Genomic DNA, 6,695 nt, shown 5'->3' on the forward strand with positions numbered 1-6,695 from the left:
TGATTTCACCAAAGCCTTCGACTCTGTTATCTCTGGGGCTCGATGGAAGACCTTGCTGAAGTTTGGCTGCCCAGGGAAATTCATCACCATCCTAAGACTCCTTCATGACCAGATGACTGCCTCCATCCTACGCAGTGGCTCCACTACAGAGCCCTTTGTCTTTTAACCTAGCATCAAACAGGGCTGCATGATCACATCAATTTTGCTTTCCATTTTTCTTGCAGTGATCAAGATGCTCATCCATGACTGCCTGCCACATGGCATTGGCACCGAGTACAGGATCGAGAGGAATCTTTTCAATCTCTCCCACCTCTGTACCAAAACCAAAGTTACATCAGTGTGGATTGTGGAACGTCAGTATGCTGATGACTGTGCTGTTGCTGCATATAGATGTCATAGATTTCACAAATCGTTAGGGCTGGAAAGGAACTCGGAAGATCATCGAGTCCAGCCCCCCGCCCCAGGGGCAGGAAGTTGGCTAGGGTCAAAGGATCCCAGCAAGATAAGCGTCCAAACACTTCTTAAAAGTGTCCAGAGTAGGTGCTTGCGCCACCTCTAGAGGGAGTCTATTCCAGACCTTGGGGGCTTGGACAGTAAAGAAGTTTTTCCTTATGTCCAGCCTAAAACAGTCTTGGAGGAGTTTATGACCGTTGGAACTTGTCATCCCTTTGGGCACTCTGGTGAACAGGTGTTCCCCTAGGTCCTGATGCACACCCCTTATATACTTATAGGCTGCTACCAAGTCACCCCGGAGCCTGTGGAGAAGGACTTACAAACAGCTCTCTTAACCTTTTCTCTCAAGCATACCAGTGGCTGGGACTGATCCTGAACATTGGGAAAACTACAGTGCTTCATGAGCCTGCTCTGGGCCAGTTAATTCCTTGCACAAAGATCCTCACTGGCGAGGAGCTGGAGAGTGTTGAACACTTCGCATGCCTTGGCAGACGTCTTACAGAGAAGGTCAGCATCAACAAGGCGATTCATTATAGGATCCAATGTTCCAGCTCTGCCTTTGGAAGACTGAATCATCATGTGTTCACCAATCACACCGTCAGGACTCAAACAAATCTCCTACTATATAAGGCTGTGGTAATGCAAACTCTTCTGTACGGTTGTGAAGCTTGGGTAGCCTACAGGGACCACCTGGAAAGTCTGGAACGCCTTCACCAGCACTACCTCTGGAAGATCCTTGGCATAAAGTGGGAGGATCATCACACCAATGCCACTGTCCTCACTGACACTAACACCACCTGTATGGAAGTGTTGATTATTCAGCATCAGCTGTGGTGGACAAGGCCATGAATGCTGCATGCCCCCAGAGGCTGAAGGGACACAGTGACAGGCAGCAGCAGTGGTATTGGCGGCGGAGGCATGGCAGCGGCAAGCGGGGAGCTCCCGCAGGCAGCCACGGCAGTGGCGGCAGGGGGGTGGCAAGTGCCATCCGCACAAGCCACTGGCTGTGTCACTGGTGAGGGAGGGGCAGTGGCAAGCAGCAACTGCCCGCAGGTGCCGCCAGCAGCATCAGTGGTGTTTTTTGCAGGAGGTGCACCACCAGTGGGCAAGGCAGCGTGAGCACATCCCTGATGCAAAACAACCACTATTCCTCCAAACTCAGCCAAGGACGAAGCACAGGCAGGCGCCAGACGACACGCTTTTAAGGACACCCTCAAAGCAAACATTGAGACATGTGGCATTGACTCCATAAATTGGGAAAAACTAGCCCAGAAGAGGGCTACCTGGTGACGCCTTGTGAGAAAAGGTCCATCTTTCTTTAAGGAAAACCCTCTCCCTGGAAGCAGAAAAATGACAGAAACAGAAGGAAAGACAACAGATCTGAGAAATCCCTGGTCTGACCCTCCCTTTAACCATCACCTGTGGCATTTGCCAGAAAGTGGCTCTAGGGTCGGCCTCAGTCTTCAATAGACTCATTTACAACCCTTTACTTGAGCCATGGGATTGTGAGAGATCCCCAGCAACCAGGGAGACCTAAAAGCCCCGGCTCCTTTGTTCACACCAGAAGCTGGGGAGGGTAAATGTGACTATTCCAGCCTGGTGCCACCCCCCACGGAGAGATACCAGGCCCAGGGAGGGGAGAAGCAATTGCTCCTCCTCCCCAGCGGGGCCTGTGTTCCCAGGCAGGGGTGGTGCTGCGTGCTCAGGAAAGGTGGCGTAGAGCATGGCTACATGCGGACTTTATGGAAATGGGAAACTCCTCCCTGGCTTCGCTCCTGCGGCCATACTGCTGAGGGCAAGCGAAATTCTGGGTCATCCAAGCCCCAAGTCTCTGGGCTGGGGCCTGCACTAGGATGCCTGCCATAGGATCTGGAAGTATCTGAAGCCCCAGGCGGGGTGGAGCAGGGCCACACATGGTTCTTGGATGATTCAAATGGATTTGGACGTCATCTGGCTAATTTGACATGAGCCATGAAAAATGTTCCTAAAAAAAAAAAGGCTACTTGTTCTGGAGCCTACCCTGAACTTGCACCATGATGGGCCACGGCAGTCTCAAGGTGGCTGGGCAGTGCCATCAGTATCCGGCTGAGCCTGAGTCTAGTACAGGCTTGTGCAAGGATCTGAGTGGAGCCTTTTCTTAAAAAGTCTACACAGAGGAAGCTTCTCGAGTAACACGTGCTGGCGAAACGCAGTGATCAACATTTATACATCATAATAGACAAATCTTAAGTTTTCCGAGGATCAGGCTATCAAGCAGTAACATAGGGGTAGCATTTCAAAAGTTGTGCACGCAACGAGTTTCCGTAGTGTAGTGGTTATCACGTTCGCCTAACACGCGAAAGGTCCCCGGTTCGAAACCGGGCGGAAACAAAGTTGTTTTGCTTCCCTAGCTGCTGCACTGAAATCGTTTTAGAGGGGTTTTTTTGTTTGTTTTGACAAGCATACATTGCACTATACGAAGACATCTGTTCATTCGATTCTTGACCTGACAACAGCATGAAATTCCTCCGTTGTACATTACCATTTTGTCTGGTAGGATGTTCTGTTCCCACTTCGCAGGCACGAATTCTTGGGAACCTGCAACATGCTTAGTTTAAATATTATGCGGAAAAATCAAAGAACTTAAAAACGGTGTTGTTAATTATTGCGTGTGCCCTAGGGAAATCCGTTTCAAATTAATTGGCATTTATTTGCTAAATTCATTTTTAAACATAAGCTTAAACCAGTTTAGAAAAGTGACACACATGATATTTAAAGCACAATCTTGGGATTCAGAATTCACTTGTGTGTGTGTTTATTTTGTAGTTGTACATGTCTTGCATTATAAAATCGTAGAGGCAACATCACAGCCTTGAATGTAATAGTCTTCTAACTAAAATATTATTTCCTACTTTCTTTGTTGATAATGATTTTTAATTTAATATTAAAGGTGATTTTCTCTTTTGTTCTGTTACCACTATGGATCATAAAGCAATTAATGATGCATATTCAATAGTAACTAATTTATCATTACCCAAATCATATTAATATTTGAAAATGATAAACTGTGGTTCTGCAAAGCTCTCTATGCTAATCAATCAAAGAAAGGTGATTTTTTAAAAAATGTGACATTATCTCTGAACTGTATTATTGGTTAATTATATACCTTAATACTGTAAAAATATGCTTAGTATCTGCCTGCTTATCATCAGGCCCTATTGTGATCAAATAAAATTAGGTTTGTGCATAGTATTTTCAGGCTCTGCACAGTAGTATGGCTGGTGTTATGGACAGAAACAATATTTTTCCAGTTTGAAAGGTACAGACATACTGGTGGTGCTTAATAACTAACATATACTATAACAAGCAGTTATGAAATTAATGTTGCAAATAATTTTTAATGAATAATATGTCAATCAGTGTCAATCCTATTGCTTTATGAAATGCAAGGTTAGGAAAAAAAATGCTACAGAACAACTCACACACATAAAAGGCAGCAAAAAAACCACAAAAACAAACCAAAAAAACCCACAAAACAAAAACCTTTATAGCCAATTAAACATTTAATTCAGTTCATTCGCTGTGATAAAACCTTTGAAATGGTCTGATTTAAGGAAATACTGAACTGCCTACATTTATTCTAAATGCCACTGCCTAAGCTGTGACCTGAATAGATGCATCTTTTCCTATTTCTGACACAACAGGAGCCCTGCCACAGCTAAAACTGACACAATAGACCCAAAAATGCTAACACTTAATAAGTTATGAGGATAATATGCAACCTGGACATTGATGTCAGTGTATCATTATTTATTAATATAGTGCTCTGACTTAATTCATGGAAGCAATAAAGTGAGCTAGAAATCCGTACAAACGAGCTAAATAAGCAAGCTCCCAGTGAACACTGAGGGACAATTACAAAGCAATGGCTTCAGGCCAAAGTGATACAATTTGTACCATGCTGGGCACCAATTATATTTCCTGGGTGTGAGAACAACACTAAATAGCAGTAGTTAAAAAGGCAGGAAAAAGGGTGTCGATTTTTAGGGGCTGGCCCAGGAAACCTTTTGGTTATGACCAGGCCCCTTGCAGACTCCTCTATTTGTCTGCAAATGTCCTATTGTTGAGGGCACACACGCACTCTAGAAAACAATAAGCAAACTATAGTGCCTGCTTTAGTGCCCGTCTGGCTTGTTCTCATATGATGCCCCTTGCAGACTCCTCTACTTGTCTGCAAATAGTGTTTGCAAGGGCCCTGATATGAGAGCTAGCCAGACATGCACTAAAGCAGGCACATATAGTCTGCTTATTGTTTCCTTGGATTGCTTATGTACTCACTAGTTAGGACCAACATTGTTCCAGGAATGAAGAAAGCTACAGGTGATGGACACAAATCAGAATCGCCTGGGTGATCCTACTTGGCCCGCTGTCTGCAGCTAGGCTCCGATTTCAGAGTTCTGTGATTCTTTTTTGAGGTCCCTGACGATGCCAGGGCCTGGGCGTGCACCACTGAGAGGCAGACTTAGCCCAGGGGTGGGGATAGACACAACACGCTTTTTCTTTAAAGCAGCCCTCTGCATCCTCCATGCACATCATCAGCTCAGCTTGAAAATGCCAGCCAGGTAAGCAACCCTTGGCATTTGTGTTGCAGTTCTGAACAAAGTTTATCAATATCTCCCCCAGCAACTGCTCTCCTTATCCCTTAAATGACCTCTAACGGATACTTTATAGTCTTATAATTATTTAATTTGCAGTATCAGGAAAACTGGGAAGTGCAGGATTGTCAGTGAAATCTGCAAAATCAACAACAGAAAAAAAATGTAATAAAAATAAAATGCTGGCTCCCCAGTGGAAGCTGGCAGTCCACACTGCTAGGAGAGGAAGGTGCCAGCTGGCAAGGTGGCACGAAGGGCAGATGATAAGATAGCATCTACCCTTGTGTGTCCCCATCTCCGCCACTCTGCCTGTCGGTGCTGAGGGAAGGAGTCCCCACAAACTGCTGTGAGTGGGCCACGAAAAGCCCTTTGTCTTGCTACGATTTAAGTAGGTCCTTGCTTATAATGCTTGTTTTGGAAAGGTTGGCATGGGTGGATTTGGAAAGGGGGGTGCAAAGGGGCAGGGTGCAGTTTCCCAATAAAACAACACACTTTTCTGCAGTTAAAAATTAACTTGAAGCTGTACTGATGCTAGGGGCCAGCGCAGGATCTTCCCATTTTAAGACTAAAGCAACAACAAATAGAACTGAATCAAAAGAGGTTAAAAAGTGCAGTCGGAGGCCTGCGAAACAGGCTGAGCAGGGCAGGCTAAGGGCAGCGCATGTTGCATGCTGAAGCCCTAAATAAACTACGCCCAGCTCAAGAGGCCCCAATGTATGTGTATTTTTGTCATATTAGAACGGAAATGTCCATATTTCGACAAAAAGGAAATCAGGACTCGTAGCAGAGCTGATATCTTTTATTAGATATAATACAATAAAATAAAAAATAAAAGATATCAGCTCTATTAGGAGCCCTGATTCCTTTTTGCTCTCGACCAATGCAGCTACAACTTGGATACCTGACATTTTGGAAAATCATTTTCCCATATCTCCTTTATTTAAAACTTATTATTATAAGTGTTATTATACAACTTGATATTAAGTCAGGTTTTGATTTTTTTCTTATTTAGAGGCCCCTCACATTGTGGGGCCCTAAACTGTAGCTTAAGACTAAATCTAGCACTGGCGCCACGGTTGGAGCACCCCGGCCATTAAGCGCAGAGCGGCGCCACCACGCGCGGAGGAACGAGAACGAAAACCAGCGAGAGGACGTCGACTACATCGCAGGTACCCCGGCGGGGAAGGGCGCCAATAGGGAGCCACCCCCTTCCCGGACTACACTTCCCGTCGTGCTCCGCGTGCTGCCCCGGGCTCCGGCTGCCCGTGGCGCGGTGCCTGCTGGAGACTGTAGTCCGCTCGCGCCCCGGTCCGGCACGGCCCAGTCTTCCCCACTCCGCTCCCGGCCCGGGGCGGAAGTGAGGTCTCGGAAGCGGCGTGTGCGGCGTCATCACAAAATGGCGGCCTGAGGTGAACGTGAGTCTCCCTCCCCTCAGGTGTGTGCGGAGCGTCTCCGTGCCCGGCTGGGGCCTGGCCCCCAGCACCCGGCCCAAGGCCTACGAGAGGGGCAGGCGGAGCCGTTGGGCTCGGAGCGGGAGCCAGGCGAGGGGGGCGGAACCAAGCCCCCGGGGGACAGGGGGACGCTGCCACTGAGCCAGGCCTCGGGACC

General features: G+C 46.9%; 1 protein-coding gene and 1 non-coding gene across 3 annotated transcripts in view; both read left to right on the plus strand.

The window, feature by feature from the left end:
* The first annotated feature begins 2,750 nt into the window (after positions 1–2,750).
* Positions 2,751–2,823, plus strand: TRNAV-AAC. The gene has a single exon. It is a non-coding gene; the product is annotated as a tRNA-Val (tRNA).
* Positions 2,824–6,448: 3,625 nt separating this feature from the next.
* The window catches only part of MYNN (myoneurin), a 17,938-nt gene continuing 17,691 nt past the window's right edge, over positions 6,449–6,695 (plus strand). For both annotated transcript variants that reach the window (XM_019532703.1, XM_019532704.1), the window contains exon 1: positions 6,449–6,522. The gene's annotated coding sequence lies outside the window, so the exon portion shown is untranslated. The remainder of the gene's footprint in view (positions 6,523–6,695) is intronic.

Source organism: Crocodylus porosus, unplaced genomic scaffold (genome assembly GCF_001723895.1).
Source record: "Crocodylus porosus isolate Cpor-Errol unplaced genomic scaffold, CroPor_comp1, whole genome shotgun sequence".
NCBI classification, from domain to species: domain Eukaryota; kingdom Metazoa; phylum Chordata; order Crocodylia; family Crocodylidae; genus Crocodylus; species Crocodylus porosus.